Raw genomic sequence first — 19093 nt, forward strand, 5'->3', positions numbered from 1 at the left:
GGTTTCCTCCATGGTTCTTGAGAAGAGATTCAGAAAAAATTACATAATCCTTGATTTGATCATGAAGAAAATTTGAGAAAATTATTGAAAATTGGGATTGAGATCCTATTGTAAATTATATTTTTTTTTTTTTAAACCTTACTATGTATGGCAACGAAGCCGGGTTTTCTTCCTGATTCTTTCCCAGCTGAGCCTTGAATCAGGGTGATAATAAAATAAGTGATTGAGTAAATTTACTTCTCTTAAATTTTCATATTCTATGTTGTCATATGAATGTGTATCAAAGATAAGATGCAACAGTGATGTTCAATTATACAAGATTCAATTTGTGATGTGTGGTGATGCCTCTATTTATATGGACTGTAGAGAGAGATGTTGCTAATCCATGTAAATGTATGGTGTCTTTATCAAGTTTGAAATGATTTAGTTTATGTAAGGTTGTGTTGAAAGTGAAATTGCAAGAGCATGAAGGAAAGAATTATGTCAAGATATCCAACTTAAATCTGCAAAATGATAGAGGAAAGAACTTGGTGTGTCTTGATACTCTCATCTAAACGAATAGAGCAATATCATTTTGATCTCTTATTTTCTCAAATTGCCATAAGACTAGTTTTGTCACTATGTTATTCAAATTATGTGCTCCATCAGTTACAATAGACAGATAAATATGAATATACGAGGTAACTTTGGTTTCATTGAATTGCATGGCCGTTTGAGGTTCATGGAAATAATAAATCAGAAATTTATAAGACAATGCATACACCTATTGTTGTAATATAGTTGCAAAGAAATGTACAATGAGTTTCAAGAAAGAGAGAGAAGACAAATTGTCAAATATCCACCTACAGGATGCTGGAAATTGTATGGGGGAAAAATCTATTCTCTTGTTCAACAGAGAATATTCCATTCTGATTCCCTTATTTCAAATTTAATTCATAATCAATAAATTAATTATGAGTAACTAAAGTAATACTATGCTATTTCCTAACATCCTAAATATCTACTTACCACCTAATAAACTTTATGACTTTATGTCTTAAACCAACTCTCCATCTTGGATGTCAGTTGAATAGGTTTTAAAATGGAATTTGTTTGGTCAAGTTTTTTGTTGCTTGTGGGAGGGTGACATCATACTGTCCCCACATCCCATCTTCCATCTACCCCCCCTCTCTTTTTGAGCTCTCACCTTATGAAGGAAGGAGGTTGTGTTGTTTTAAAACATGTTTAAATCTTTTCCTTCTTACCTTCTTCCCCCCCACTTGGTCCGATCACCACCTTTTTTGGGTGATGCTTGCGCATGAATTTAAGCCTTAGGCTTGCGCTTTGTTGTGTTGGGCAGAGCGTTGTCCCAAGGACAGCGCTTGGGAAGCGCTGCCCATGGGAGTGTAGGGTGGTAGTTTGGGCTAGGGTTAGATTGTAGGGAGTTAGTAGGTTAGTTAGCTAGGTTAGTATTGTTGAGAGTTTTTTTTTGTTGTTGTTTAAATTTTAATTAATTAATTTTTAGTTCCTTATTAATATTTCCTCATAGTTAGTTTCATATGTAACCTTAATTTGTTAAGAAACTTAGTTAGCTTACTATTACATTGGTTTTAATGTAATATAGTTTAGATTTTAATTAGTTGATATTTGTAGATATATGTATATTCTAAGTTTAGCTATAATATAGTTTTAATTTTGGCATTAATAGAATGGTGATCTTATTAGAATTAAAAGGGTAAGTTAATTTTGTTATAAACTGTGTATCATGCCGAATTATAGGTTCTATCATCATTTAACTTGTAGAACTATAATTCTTTTATAATGTTTTCTTTTAACTAGTGTTAATGTATTAGTGATTTATATTTAGTCAGTGCATATTACATTTAGTTAGTTTGGTTCTTAGATTAATTTAGTTTTTTTTATTAAACGTTAGATAATTTTTTTTTTAATTAGCATCGATTATGTTAGTTTGGTATTGTTTCCTTTTATATATGCTTTCATTATTAAAATGGTTATATAGCTAAGTGTTAATCGATTAAGCTTCAAAATCTTAACGATATAATCGCCTTCATGTTTATAACCTGAAGACATAAAGTAAAGAACCTGTACTAAAACTATTATCAATCTTTTCAAACCTAGGGCATGTTTAATTATTAAGTCAAAAAAAAAAAAATTGTGTGTGTGTTTTTTTGCCCTCAAGTTTTGGGCATGACAAGATACCTCACTTGTAGAGACCTGTTGTTCCTCTTTCTCTTTGTTCTGTGATGTAGTCCTCTTAAACATAGAAACCATGAATTCATTCATCCTTTTCTGACTTTCATCCAACCTTTTCAAATTTTGTTTAAGTTTCTTCATATCCTTGTTCCATTGCTTCTGGGTACTTAAAGTAAACATGATTAACTAACTAATTTAATGTCCAATCGACCCAGCAGGATGGTAGGTCAATAGCTCTGATACCACTGTAATGTCCCTGCTCAAATTTGATCTCAAAATGCTGATAAAGGCTCAAGAAATTTCATCAAACAACTCATATGCAAAGGTCATATGACTGATATAGTAATTCAGTTTTCTTTAATGACTCTTTCTTCAATTTGCATCAATGAGAATCTTTTGCAAGAAGACTCAAAATTGACTACACAATGACCTAACATGAATATGCAACTTATTTTGACAATATTCAATGCATATATGTAACTAAAAACTACTTGCAATATGCTGTTACAACAAATAGTAATTATGACAAACACTTTGGATGCAACCTATGATGGCGTTAATGCACTTATAGCCAAGTGATATTAACACAAACACTTGGTATGCATAATTATAACATTATTTATGCCAAAAAGAGAACCTACAGCCAATTGACATTTTGTCAAACAATTGACATGCAAACTAATAAGCTGATCATGAATGATAAATACATATTCAATTACAACTATATCATACCAGCAACTTATGTCTCCTTTGTTGCACATAAAATGTCAACTACAATGCTAGTATGAAATAGCCAAGACTCTTGGCTTACATCCACAAGAATAATGCTTAAATCTATTACAAACTTTCACCTATAAACTTACCTTCTAATATACATCTAAATGATAAGAACAATGCATAAAATATCCAAAGAAACTTGATTGTAGATGGTTGTAATAATTTTCTACAACAACAAATCTACCTGCCGAGAATGAAGCCCAAGATGCCTATTTATTCTTTTTTCTCCACTTTCTTCAGAAACTTTCAGAACATTATTTTATTTATTAAGTGACTTTATAAAATATTTTATAGTTCAAGTCACTTTATTAAATTAATTAAATATAAAGTTACCTTTTAATATTTGTTTATTTGATAACTTTATAAATAATTAACTTAATACCACTTATTTATTTAATTAAAATAATTAATTAGTTATCCTCATAGCATATTCATTATTATGGACAACTTAATTAATTAAATTAATTAAATCAAATTACCTCCAAAAAAGGGGACATGACAAGGTATGACCTTAAACTTATTGGAAAGGACGCAAGAACTTGATCACAGGGTACATTTTTGGAACCGTATGAGTTATTAAGAAAAATAATCTACGAAAAACATAAAAAAATCTAATTTAAAATATTAAACATACCTCAAGAGATTTTTAATTAATCTTCATCATATTATTATAATAAATACTTATATACATACATATAAATATAAAAATGAAATGACACCAATAAAATATAATAACGTAATTTAATGATGTCACCCCATTAATATACTTACATGAACATATATAAGTATATATTATAATAATAATATTTGAAACTATAGTCTTTCCAACTCTTCCTTCCAACCTTTTTTTTTTTCCCTCTCTTTTCTTTATCGATTTACACACTTGGTAATTTGTTATGATAAATGTTCTATAACCAACGGAAGCCAAGAAGGCACGGCTCTCCTTTAAACTGAAGTCATGAAGTTCGGCACCTTTTATATATACTCGTCTACCTTGTCGTATTAACACATTCAACATTTACATCTGCATTATCATTAACCTTCCATTACTACTGCATTCTTTTTTCTTTTAACATCTCCAGCATTTGATTCCACATAATTCCTTAAGCGAAAGTTTTTTTTTATTTACTTCCAGTCTATGCATCCACTACAAGAGTAATTCTGTCTTAAGAACTCAGCCCTTGGAGTAAATTTGCATTGATATGTCTGCAACAAAAGAAGAGTAAATCCCAATTCGGATTAAAAGGACTCAAGCATATCTAGTGTTTACATCAGGTCATGTTATGACATGTCAGTATTATTTTATTACTTCCAAAGCAGCCAATTAGGCATCTAAGATTTTATCATTTCAAATTTATTTATTTTCAAGATTCAATATGAGTTGCTTCTTACTCAATTTCATTATTATCAATCCTTTTTTTCTTAAACTTCCATATGTCAATTGGATACAACTCATATGTAAGTGTCTTAAAGAACATTTAAAATCTAAATTGGAAACACTATCGAATGATTAATGCTCAACTCAACAATATGCTTTATGATGTCATAATTTTTGATAAAAGATATTAAGAGTAGGGTGCTCATAACATTTCCAAAATAGTTGGGATTCAATGTAGCCATGAAATGGTGAAGAAGTGCAAAAAAGGAAAAGTGCTCATAATCTTTCAAGCACCTGCGAATCACTGGCTATGAAGCCACCTATGGTGAAGAGGTGGAATGAACCTACAAGGACACAAAAAACATATTAGACATGAATAACTTAAATAATGAAATACTTAATAGCTCATGCCTATCCATAAAATGGAACCTGTTGTCAAGTTGAGTGGTGGTGATCGGGTTGGTAAACCGCAAAGTAGTTTACAAGCATGTTTGACATCTAATGATCACTTGATGTCAGTAGCGCAAGTTATGTAAGCATTTTTGTTTCATAATTGAGCAGACATTCGAAACACCATGATGCTCAGGTGGCTGGACTAAAGAACATCCCAAGCTCGATCCCGAGGTAGGGAGGGCGATTCTAATTTAGTCGAATGTGTGGAGATAAGCATGGTCTTAGATTGGGAGCTTAAGCCAATGTCAATGCTTCTCCTCTCACCAATGTCGAGGCTTGCACAACCAGCTAAAGATCCTCCGATGATACTTGTATGTTCTTTTCTTTCTTGTTAAGCATTTAATTTACTATTAATTAATTGATCATATATACAGTTATGATAGTTAGTCATTAATCTATTTATTTCAGTTGATCATGAATTACAGTTTTGTTAATCTATTTATTTCAGCTGATCATGAATTACAGTTATGAATAGTTAGTCGTTGATCTAGTTATTCAATTGAATATGATTATAGTTATTTTACGTTGATCATGTATACAGTTATGATAGTTAGTCATTAACCTATTTATTTCAGCTAATCATGAATTACAGTTATGAATAGTTAGTCGTTAATCTATTTATTTCAGCTGATCCTGAATTACAGTTATGAATAGTCCATCGTTGATCTTGAATATGATTACAGTTAACTTCAGTTAAATGTTGAAAGCATTTAATATCATGGGAAAAGGATTCAGTTATCTACATATTATGCTGGGAGTTTTTACTTAAAACTGTTTATGAATTAGATATGAAAATCAGTTTGTCACAAGAAGACTCATGCCGAATGAGAGAGCCAAATCTAAAAAACCTACACATATTATTATCACCTAAAGAAAATTAAAAAGCTGCAATTATAAGTATCTCAAGGTCATCAAAGTTCGAACATCAATATTTTTGTTATTATCGTGCAATCCTTTATCAATCCGATGAACTTTCCAAATGTTTGCCCCAAATATTAGACTTCATGGTAGTCTTCAACTTAAATTTGCTCAAACCTCCAAATCATCTCCATACCTAATAGTAAGACTCAGAATTGAATTAAATACATACATATACATATATATTTGTGTCTTTGTCAAAGTAATGAGAATCAGAATTGGATCAGAATTAGCAAGGCTGAATGAAATCAAGAATCGGCCATGAATCGGAATCGAATCATCCATGAATTGATAAATTAAAAAAACCCTAGAAATTTAGTGAGTAACTTATTTCATAAACCCTTTATTGCTAATTTGATTCATCGATTCACAAAAAATCGTTGGGCTTGAATTGAATTGCCGAATCACATGAATCGTTGTGATTCTTGTTATTGTGACTCTTTGTGTCTCTGTGTGTATAAATTATTTGTCCACCAAAGTTTAGGCTTAATTCATGAATTACCAAATGGACATTTATATCCACATTAATGCCCTTTGCAATGGAAACAAATAACTTCTTATATCTAGTCCCACACAAATAATTCCAATGGCATTTTCTCAAAAATTCATAGCAACAATAAATTTCAGCAAACTTACAATATCAGGCTTCAAAAAAACATAAATATATACGTAGAAAGTGCCATCATAATTTTTTGCCTTTCTAGAGCAAGTCAATTCAAATATTTTTCTCTGTTGTTTTGTATTCTCCACTAAACTTATTCTCAGAGATTACTATTAGCTCCATCCATGGAGGTATAGAAGACTATGAGTTTATTAGGATTAAACCCGAAAATTGCCTTTTGTAAAGTCTTTTATCCACAATATTTCAAATAAGATCAATACAAGAATTTCATGACCCATCTAAATTTTGAAAATACCTTTATAAAGCCTTGATAAATTATGCAAGATCTTCCCTTTTTTACAATATCTTGAAGCTCCAATGATCTTCACAAACTATCCTTTAAAGCACAAATGTAAACTCTGAAATAAATTCACCTACGGATGGAATTGGGTTTCTATCCAATTCCAGAGTACTCCCAAGGGTTTCCATCCTCAAGCTTCCTAAAAAATTAGTAGCTCTCAAAACTATTCTAATAGAATAATTAACCATATATAATAATAATGTGTCCCTCCCTTTTCTTTCAAAGCCAATTGTGGAACTCTTTACATTCCATCAACTTGTCTCTTGGCATTCCATTTCTCTATCTTTTAATTTGAATAAAGTGACTTTTTATTTTATATTTTTGCTTGACACAAAAAACCACCATAATTGCTCCATTTAATAATTAATTGTCATTATATTTGAACACTTAGTTTTTAATTTTAAAATGATTTTTAATGTCTCAAAAAGAGAATATTACATGTATAGAAAGTCATTAAAACGTGTTACCAAATAGCTCCAAAACATTCTCTGAATGGCATGCGAAGCTCAACACAACACAACACGTTCCTCCTTGATCCCTTAAGTCTTAGCTTATATTTTGTCTAGGCTAAAAGAACTCAAATTTTGACATCGCAAAAACTTGAGTTGTCCAAAAACATACACACAACAATATCACAAATATGAGAACAAATCTTAAGCTGTAGAGAAAACCATCAAAAGATACCTAAATTGAAATACTACACAAACCATCTAACCATGTTCACCAAACCATACAACTTGAAATCCTAATGTGTAGCAATGCAAAGGCTTGCAATCCATCCCTGATAGCCAACCTCACTGGCAGCAAAGAGCACATCATTATTTCTTCAAAAGGAAAATTGAGAAACTAGAAGCATGATAGTGCAATATTCATAGCCCAAAACCAATATGATTAGAACCACAGGTAGCTATCATCTAATGGGGAGGAATGCAAAGCATTCTTCAATAAGATCTTCAAATAATCTTTCTACATATTCTATCTTCTAGATATAACTTATACTATTTTAGAATCATCATATGAGCACTCAATGCCAAAAACTTATTGGCCTTGAAGCACTCATCACAGCAAATCAATCATCTGATACTCTTTATTGCATTTTTTTCTTCAAATATTCATCAATCAATGATCCTTCAAATCTTATTCATTTATCAATACCTATATTCCATGATGTTTTGAGGACGATAGGGGATGCATTTCTGGACTGTTTCCCAAAGGACCAAAAATAGGGTGCAGCAAGGGACTGCGATATGTGTGTGTGTGTGTGTAATGTCCCCTTTTTGGGACATCATAAAAGTTAAAGACATATTATATATAATATTAAAATTGACTTGCAGAACATGGACCCAAATTATAAAAGGTCAATTTAATATTATAAAGTGGGCTAAAAAGGATAGAGAGAGATAAGATGAAAGGCCAAGATGGGAGTCGAAGAGTCACAGCTGTGAAGATAAAAGAAGATGAGACTCATTCATTTGGCTATGCTTGGTTTATTAATAAGATTTCAGTCTCTCTCTTGCAAGAATATTCGGAAAGCTTCAACTTTCAGCTAGCATGAGGGTGTAGCCCCTCGTGCCGACAAATAGTGGATGCAACCCCTTTTTTCCGTGGAGATGTCACTTTAGGTGTCCCATATGCGCTTACAAGTTCTTCTCTAAGTGTTCCAATCTAACTATAAAATCTTTGTTCAAAGATTGGATTTGAATGTTGGTTATTGTATTGCTATTGTATAATGCAGTAACGTTGTTTTAAGGACTTTTATGAGAGCTTTCTAGTCTTATATTGTAGGTCTCTAATGCATTTTTATATGCTTGAATCCTGTATATCATTTTGAGAAAGAACGGTCTAATATCTTTTGGGGTTTCTGCTAGCTTTTATTACATTTTTGCAATACATCTGCATATGTTTAGTTCTGAACATACTTTGAGGAAAGACAAGTAAATATCTGGTTTGGGATATATATATATATTTATTTATTTATTTATTTATTTATTCGAAATGTATTAAAATATTTTATATAGCATATAGCATATAATGACAACACTTATGGTGAAATTTAAAAATGTCTTGTCTAAGAGACAAATTAAGCTTGCAACTCCGACATTTGAAACATAGGATGAATGAATGAACTTGATGCTAGCTTAGACCCATTACTTAATGTCAAAGACCACATCAATTTGTTTCCACTTTTTTGCCATAAAAAAATTAACTTGTGTTGGTTTTCAATGTATTCCATAGCATTTTGGGGATGGGGAGGTGGTGGTGGCGCAGTAGTAAAGAGGGAAAGCAGTAATGCTTCATTGTGAAACTTGAATGATAATGTATTGGATCTTTAAGGATTTCATGTCATTATAGACAATAGTTCTTGAAATAACTAAAGTTACATTTGAAATGGTTGAAATTTGATGTATAAAAGATATATAGTTGCATTCAAATGAATACCATGTAGTTGAATTAATTGCAAAGTTGCATTATAGTGATTGGTAGATGTATTTGAATAATTGCACTATGGAAGAGATAAATATTTGGTTTAAATTAATATTCTTGTAGTAATGTAACTATTAGAATGAAGAAAGGCTAATCAGTCAAACTTATGTTCATTATTGATCTTAATAAAAGTAGACAATTGAAATAAATGAAACTATAAAATTATTCCATAAAGTCAACCTAGTGGACGATGAAAAATATAACCAAATACAGGAAATTTCCAAAGACAAGCAAAAACACCACCTACAAGATTTTGGCTTTTGTATAGGAAAAGCATTTAATTCCATTGTCCAAGAAAAAGGTCACTCACAGAGAATATACTTTTGAAATATTTTCCCATCAAAAAAAGCCCCATAGTTTAATATTATTCAAAAGAAAATCCACGAGAAAAAAAAAACATATTGTAATTTTAGCATGTTACACTTTTAAAGAAAGTAAATCAAAGAAAATAATATAAAATAAATTTGTGATGAATGTTTGTGTGGAAGGGCGAGACCCCACATGGGCCCCACCTCTCCCACTTCCCAACATTCATTTTCTTATCTTTCCCTTACACCACCTTTTGCAACTTATAGTAAAGTTTTATATATATATATTTATATATATATATATATAAAGATGCCATTGGTGTACCCTTGCTTGGGTGGGCCCCCTCCTTATTGTTGTTCCCCCTTTGCTAAATGCAGTCTCCCTCTTAAAGAGCCACCCACTTGGAGAGTACACATGCCAAGGTTGTAGGTGCACCCACTGTTGGTTATAGGCACAGCAGCTAAGAGAAAATAGATGAAGTCATAAATGCAGGGTTCCTAGGGGCCAAATAGAATTTCCTACTTGGCCATTCTATTCTGATTGGCCAAACCCGATAAATGCACCTTGAGTAGCTACCCAAAGGGTGGGCAGAAAAAGGTAGATGGGGGATGGCGAGAGGGGAATATAGTAGGGTAGGTTAGTTGGTTCATAGGGTATATAGAATAGGTAGGGGGAGGGAAAATAAATAAGTAGGGGTTTCAGAATTTTTGTTATTGATAGTTATATATTTTATTATATATATATATATATATATATATATATATATATATATATATATATATATATATATATATATATATATATATATATATATATATATATATATATATATATATATATATATATATATATATATATATATATATATATATATATATATATATATATATATATATATATATATATATATATATATATATATATATATATATATATGATTTATTATATATGTTGGGTGGATATTTTGAAACCAACAATTTTGTGAAAAATCTAGTTGCAAAATATGATGACCAGCCACTGCATGTGAGACAGACTCTCCTACCTTAAAGGGAAGGCCCCTCCTTCTCACCATTCCTTGGATCAACTCAAAGTAAGCAAGAAGTTGAGAGATTTATCAAGGATGTTACTAATACTCTATCCTCTTAACTTTCAAGAAAGAATCCACTTACTCACAAAATGAGTAATGGGAAAGATAAGATATCTAACTACACTTTTATCTAGTAGTTGGAAATGGTGATACCAATAAGCTAACACTAACTTAAAGGCTAGTTGAAAGCGTACAAGTTTGGCTCTAAGTCTCATTTTCATCCATTCCATAAGAAAAGCATCTACCATTGGGGCACAAAGACTTCCAGAAGTGTATGATCTCTATTCTATAAGAAAAACCTCTACCATTGGGGCACAAAGACTTCCAGAAGTAGGAAAATGATAACTATTTTTCGTGAATTTGAGATGGTAATACAAGCTACAACCAAAGCTTCTAGTTGATGTGTCACCATAATCACTCCCAGTCAAAGCTTCGACTCCTATTGCTTCTTAACTCGCTATGCTCTTATTATTCAACACACAATAATAACATGAGTCAAAGACGATAGGCACAAATTATAGTCAAAGATTCTAATTTTCTCTATCACAATTGCTTCTAGTCAAAGCTTCGAATCCAATTACTTCTTTTAATTCACTTTACTCCCAAATTCGTACTACACAATCAAAATTATGTTTGCACAAGTGTAGCAGAGCTTTTTTTTTTATACAACAAAATTTGATTTTCACAATGATGAGGCACTCCTTTATATAGGCAAAGGAGTTGACAAAAAGTAGGAAAAAGTGAGAGCAACTCAACCAACTTTATCCCAGTCTAATTAACAAGAGAAATTATTGGATTACATGTCATTACACATGCAAATTGTATTACATGTAATTACGCAATTTCCTGCAATACATCCTCTCCAACTACAAACATGAACGAAGAAGAAAGAAGACGAAAAAGAAGGAAACAATCCTAGGGATTTCTTTGAAGTGCTTGTACTTGGTGATGTTATTCCAGATGATCATAGAATTGGAAGTTCTTATATTTTGTGTCATTGCATTTACCTTGATAACCATGTTGTTGCTTCTTTTGATAGTCTTTGACTCTCTTTGATAAATTATCCATTGTCATTTGAAAACTCGATGTGATCAAGCTTTTTCTCATTCGAGTTGTCATGAATTCTCCTTTATCGATTGGCACATTATGGAGTCTCTGACACTTCAAAGACCTTCTCGATGATGTCCAGATGTAAACTTGGAACAACTTTCCACCAAAAATTTTAACTTCTTCTAAGCAAAGTGCTTAGCGCATTCCTACTTGAACTCAGGTTCTCAGACAACCATTGGAAAAATGAAGACCAATGAATTGCCACTTCTTTGATTTGAAACATGCCTTCTTTACTAGATGTCTTTATTTTTTTAGAAATTTTGACATATATTGACTTGCTGCAAAATGAAAGTTTCAATGGGATTGACTCCATCATTGGAAGATATGGATTCTAACTCCATGATAATATTGGCAAAATGGATCTGTGAGGAACAGTATATTCGAAGTACTGATTAGATACTCATAGAACATATGCAATGAATTGGATGTGAAATAGAAAGTACATGTGAAGGGCTAAAATGAGACATGAAAATGCCAAATACATGGTCTCCTATGGCAATAGCATGCATTAAAACTCGAAAGCAACCCCTATTGATCCAAACATATGGGCTGGAAATGCCATTTTTTGAGCTTTTTAAACAAAAAGTGCATTTTTCATGCAAAAAATCTGGGTCATTTTTCCAAAAACGTGGCTCACAAATGCATATATATTGATCATTTTTTTCTTCTGAATGCAAAAACAACTTTCCCAAATGCATATAAATGTACCCAAATGCAAAAATGTGGCTCCAAAATACAACAAAGTGAACGAAAAACCCAATTTTTTGGGCGTTTTTAGCAAAAATGTGATTCATAGAAGGAATGAAATGAAGCATTTTTCACATCTAAAGGAAAAAATGTGTTCTTCAATAGCAAATATATGGATGTAAACCTCAAAACAACTTCTATTTGAGCCAAAAAGTGATCAAACTTCCCCAAATCTGTGCGTTTTTCACAAAAACATGGCTCAAAAATGTCATCAAATGAACAATTGTTTGCATGAGATTCAACACTTAGGGCATCATAATGCCAAGAGATTAAAAAATGACCCTCTTCTTGGGGATTTCAAGCCATATCATGGGCAGATCTGCTCATTTTTAGTGAAAAACATGTTCTTGGAGAGGAAAAACATGAAGTTTTTTGCCCTTCTTTCTTCAAATTCAGCTTCATCATTTGCAAATGTATGAAACATATGCAAAACACATTCTCCAAGTGTCATTACATATTTAAAATCATGTTTCAAGGCAAAAACACATTCTCCAAGTGCAATTACATATTTTTAAAACATGCAAAACTCACTCTAGGAAGGTCATTGCACATTTTAAAAACTCAAATATTCATTGTTCACTCTAGGAGGGTGACTGCATATTTTAAGTCAAAGGCATTTACATGCTTTTAGTTCAAAAACTCATTCTCTAAGAGCATTTGCATATTTATGCAGATGGGTTTGAAGGACATGTTTGCACAACTTAAGTGATCAATTAAGCACATGTTTATTTAATTTTTGAAGAAATGTCACTTAATTGAGTCATAAATAATATTTACACTATATATTTTAATATATAATGTGCAAATATCATTCAAAAAGTAATATTTATTAAGATGTTTTGAATTAAAACTCAAAAATTAAATCAAATTATATAATTAATATAGTCACTTAAGTGAAAAATTAAAAAGCAACTCAACTTAAAAATATAACATAAAGTGCACTATAGTTACTTTAATAAAAAATTAAAATGATAAAGTAACTTAAAAACATAACATAAAGTGAATTTATGTTATATTTTTCAAAAAGTGAATGTCAACTTTAAAATATAACATGATATTTTAATTCATGCAGTTGCACCTAGAGAGTCCACAATTCGGGCACAAAAATGATCATATCTTTTGATTGACAACTCTAATTAAGCCCTAAGATATACGAATCGAAGGAAAAATCGAAAGCAATAACTTGAGCAAAACCAAAAGACCAAAAGCCAACAAACGCACACTTGAAAACAAGAAAAAGAATGTTGAAAGCTAAAAAAATCAAGCATAGGCTCGACAAACAAAAAAACAAAAAAGACTTAACAAAAGCCTTCAATAAAAGGATCCATTATATCAATTAGTATTGATTGGTTGATCAATACTAACCAATTAAATAATGAATTAAACTCAGAGAAATGCGAAACTAGTTTGAAAAAGTTTCATAATCTTACTTAAATTTTGTGGTGACAAAATGCAAGACAACAACTGACTCTATCTGGGGAATGTTACTCGTTCATTCTTGGAAACAAAGAGTGACATAGAATCTAGTTCTCTAAGTGCCTTCATCCACTCTATTAGGCAATAGAGTTAGGCGAAAAAAGAAAAACTAATCTAATGTGACTAAAGCAAGACAAATCTAATAAAACAAAAATGTGCAAGCACTCTTATTGAAAACAAAGAAAAACCTTGCTTAATTAAAACTAGCCAAAAATGAAAAAATTTAGATGAAACCATTTACTGGCTCAACAAAATAGCTTCATTTTTTTTAGTACCTTGCATGCTCACATGCAACTTCATATTGATGGAACACAAATAACTAGAGCAATGATGTCAAAGCCTGATGTAATGCCTCTTGGAAGAGATGGACAAATTCACCTTTTTGAGATGAATCATGTGTACTATTGCTCAAAGAAAGGTCCATGAATTGAAACTGCTCCTCCAAAATTGAACAATCTTCTTTGTGTATTTTTTAATGGTATTTCTATGTTCAGATACATGTGGAATCTCTAGCTTTCTATTAAGCCTTCAACCAAGCAAGATTTTGGATTGGACATCCTCTTGATCAAAAAAAATTTGAATTTTTCATGTCTATTGCAACCTTGTTGACTGGTTCATTAATCACCGACACCTCAGGATGATCAAGAAAACCTTGATCATATGATTTCAATAATGACATAATAGTATTGCCTGCCTCGACATGCTACTCACAAACTTCTAACTTTAGAAAATATTTATAATTTATGAGAAATTCCTTTTCAAGCTCTAAGATAGAACATTTATGCAAAGTGTTCCCAAGTTCATGGCCTTGAGACACAAATACATCATTTTTAGCTTGATTAGAACTTGCTTGCATGCCAACTTTTATGACATAGCCATCTTGAACCTTGGAAGAAAAAAATTTCATCATCTTTTCATCACGGGCCTTTTGAGACTGCATTCGCCAGATATGAGAGTTGCTAGCTATATCTTCTTCCTTTTCCTGGAAGAGAATAGCAAGATGACTAGTTTTAGATACAGAATGCTTTACTATTACCTTCACTAATGGTGCTTCAATTACAAGCTTCTTAGATGGTGAACCTAACAATTTATTGATTCCCATTAATAGACCTATGAGGAAAAGTTGGAAGAGGCATCCTTTGTATATCTTCATGACAAACAAAGAATATGCCTTGAGCTATTTTCTTTTTGAGGGCAAGTATCTCATTTGCTAATCTCTGCACTGCAGGATCCATCCTTGTGCTGGAGGAAAATGAGTTACAAGAATAATAACTTTCTTCAAACCCACTTGCTACAATTCTTATCTTCCCATCAAGAATAAGATCATCTTCAATTTCAATCCCCAATGTATGTGCAGCTGCAAGAGTATTCAAGGCCTCTCCCCTTAATAGAAAATTGACTTCAAGAATTTGAACATTGACAAAGAAACACTTTAGATTAGCAATTGTGATAGAGCATATTAGAAGCTTTCACTATAATTTGTGCCTATTGTCTTTCATGCATGTAATTTTTGTGTGTTCAATAATAGAGCGTAGCGAGTTAAGAAGCAATCAAAGCTGAAGCTTTGACTGGGAGCAATTATAGTAATACATCGACTAGAAGCTTTGACTGTAGCTTGTGTTACCATCTCAAATTCATGAAAACTAGTTAGAATTTCCCTACTTATGATAGCCTTTGCACCCCAATGGTAGTGTTTTTTTCTTCAAAATTAGACAAATAAGAATTGAAGCCAAACCGATATGCTTTCAATCAGCCTTTGAGTTGGTGTTGGTTTATCGGTATCACTGTTTCCAGCTACTAGATAGAAGTGTAGTTAGAGATTTCATCTTGACCATTACTCGCACCATAGGTAAGTGGATTATTTCCTAAAAGTTAATGAGGAAAGAATATTGGTAACACCCCTTACAAAATCTCTCAACTTCTTGCTTACCTTGAGTTGATCCAAAGAACAGTGAGAAGGGGGAGCCTTCCCTTTAATGTAGGAGAGACTTTCTCTCACACACTATGGCTAGTCTACCTATTTTGTGAGTGGATTTTCACACAACTATCAGTTGTAAAATATCCACCCAACAATATATCAAGATATATATATAACATATGTATTATATGTTATTTAACATATATACTATTTTGTATCTGTATATTGATTTAAATAATTATTTTTATATATAGATATTATATATTAATATATAATATATTACTTATATTATTTTGTATGTGGACTTAATACCTTAGTTATTTACATAATGCATAATGTATGAGTTAATATATATTTAATACTTTATATATTATGTACTTAACTTATAAGATCAATTATATATTAAGTGTCACCTTATATATAGGACTTGTTGGTCTTAGCAACCTAACTTTTCATAATTATCTAATGTGTCAATTGTATCAGCAATACATGTGAACTCAATTATTAATAATGCAAATTGTCACATAGGTCTTCCAAGAGTTTCAAGGTGGTGCCAGATTGGTAAAGAAATGTGCATTTAAATGAATATTAAAGAAAATGGAAACCTTAGCCTCGTGGTAGCTTCGTTAAAGAAATTTCATTATAGGTAATGTTTAATTGGAATTTGATATTATTGAACCTTAAGGTAAATTGGAAAACTTAAAGCATGATGTTTAATTCATGAAACAAAAACGTAAACCTTCAACCATGCATCAATCCAACCATCAAAATATCAAATGTCAACTGAAAACCTAAAACCTAAACACACTATAATGTAGTCATACAATATGGAAACTTGTAAAACATTCAATTAGTCGTAACCTAGTTGCAACTCAATCTAGTATGTGTGTAATTAACTCAATTTTAGCCTTTAAAAATAAAATTGGTTTTTTTTTGCCTTGAATTTTCGGCATGACAAAGAGCATCATAAATCTATGTTGGAGGCTAAAAAGATCGTCCTTGGTTGTGGCATCTCAAGCACATTCCTTTATATGCAGAAATGCATTTCTAAAACCCTATAGGGCTTCCTAGAGAAAAAATGCAAATTGTAATGCATGCATTTGGGTCTTCACGCACATTAATTGGTTGGGTATGCAAAAATGCCTCTATTTTCAATTGCATTCTAGGGCATGTTTTGAGCATTCGAGAACTCATTTTTCTTCTCTAGCAGCAAAAACTTGATGATATTACAACTAAAAGAGAATACAAAACACTTTCCTAAGCTTCATGTAATGTCCCCTTTTTCTAGCCATTATTCTCTGATGTGTCATTATCGCTTTTCACCATGGCTTCGTAGGCTAATTAGGAATTTGTAAGATTAGTGTGCATTTCGACATAGGCATCTTCGAAATTGGAGTCGAGATACAAGCTATTTTATAGTAAGTCAGCATGGTTTCTAGATACTTACTATTTATTGTAAGTCGGCAGGGGTCCATATTTCTTGTATTGCAGTGTTGGACCTAAAGCATCTTGTCGAGATCATTCAGACAAGCTGTTAATAGATGGATCTCTTACTTCGACATGGCATTTATTTTAAAGGAAAAGACTTAATAGTATATTTATTATATGAATTTATTATTAAAAGGAAACATTAATTGAAAGTGGAATAAGAAAAAAAAGAAATAAGAAGAGTCAAGTAGAGGAAAATGACGAGACATGAAAATGGCTACAAGAGGACATTTAGAGGTTCATTCTTGGTTTATGGTTTTTGCTTATCATTTTCTCTCTTGAAGCGATATTTGGGAACCATTCAGCTTTCAACCAGCCTGAGGATGGAAACCCTCAAGCCAGGATACAATGGAGAGAACCCCATTGTTTGTTGGAGACATCACACCAAGTGTCTTGTGCCTTCACTCTATCTTTATTATCTAGTCTGACTATTACTATTGTATTTAAGATGGGAATAAGTTATGTTACTGTATTTCTGAATTTATAATGCAATAACAAATGTGAAGTTGTTTAAATATGGGTATTTTTTGGTTAATGAATATTCTAAAGTTTTTGTTGCATAAAACCATCTATTTATAATTTTGAACTATAAAAATTTGGGTGGGATATTACCATTGTAACATGGAGACACATACCCCCCATTTTACCCCATGTCTTGAAGATGGGGATGGACATGGGACTTTGGGACTCCATCTCCAGCGGCATCACCAAATTCCACCACCTGTGTCAAGGATGGGGGGATGTTCCGATGTTGACTATTTGTTGATTCAACTATTTATGTTCAACGTTCGATGTTCCACTTCAATGCAATGTTCAAAAATTTACTCTTTTACATCTTTATATCTTACATTGCAATACATCTTTTCATAACTAGCATTTTAAGTACCATATGTATAGTATATACAACCTCCTATCCCCTGCCATCGTCCCCTTGCCATCCCCAAATTAAGGCCCCTCTATCCCCCTGTCACAAAAACTTGTTACCCCATTCTATCATCTCCTTATCCTCCAAGGTGGTGTCACCATGGATATTACACTTCAGCAATTTTTAAAAAACTCATCTATGGCATGCGTTGTAGTTTTTAAAACTATTTTTAATCTTCTACATCAAAAATGCCTGAATTTCTTAATGTTTTTTGAGTTTTAAGTCATGTATCCTAGAAGATTTCCAATGCCATGCATACACATCTTTTTGATATCAATGTATGAACATAATCAGTATATATATATATATATATATATATATATAACTTACCTACCAATGTTAATGTTGCAATTAAATGAGGTCAAAATTTTATATTTTGTTCTAGAATATAAAATTTTTGGAGTGCAGTTGGAGATAGAAAATGGTATTTTACTCATGAATACAATTGTGTCTCGTTGTGCATCTTTTAGATTACGCAATATATCATGTTCTATGCTAAAGATTTCAAATTTCAATAAACAATAAACCTGCAAACCTGAATCTGAAAACAAAAGCAAAGTGTTTCAGTATATTCAGAAATAAGTGCCTTTGAGAAATGAAAAAGGGTTGGAAATTTTGGAGGGAGATCATACAACTTTTTTCATGCATTTAGGAAATAATCAATACCTACTAAGATATCGAATATCATTTCTATTCTGACATTAAATTGCAATGCTAATTCTCTTCAATACTTCATAACCCTGTTGCAAAGTGTTCAATCAGATTAAAGCCAATTTTTTCATCTTAAAAAACAAGCAATATATAATAACTTTAAATATTTTCAAAACTAATAAAAAAGGTATCCCACTGATAAAAGCTCAAGTTTAGA

General features: G+C 31.6%; 1 pseudogene; it reads right to left on the reverse strand.

Annotated features, from left to right (window-relative positions):
* The window catches only part of LOC149570997 (poly [ADP-ribose] polymerase 2-like), a 98987-nt pseudogene that overhangs the window by 13032 nt on the left and 66862 nt on the right, over positions 1-19093 (reverse strand).

The sequence above is a fragment of the Cupressus sempervirens genome, chromosome 2 (genome assembly GCF_028749045.1).
Source record: "Cupressus sempervirens isolate cs-2001-9-10 chromosome 2, ASM2874904v1, whole genome shotgun sequence".
NCBI classification, from domain to species: Eukaryota; Viridiplantae; Streptophyta; class Pinopsida; order Cupressales; family Cupressaceae; genus Cupressus; species Cupressus sempervirens.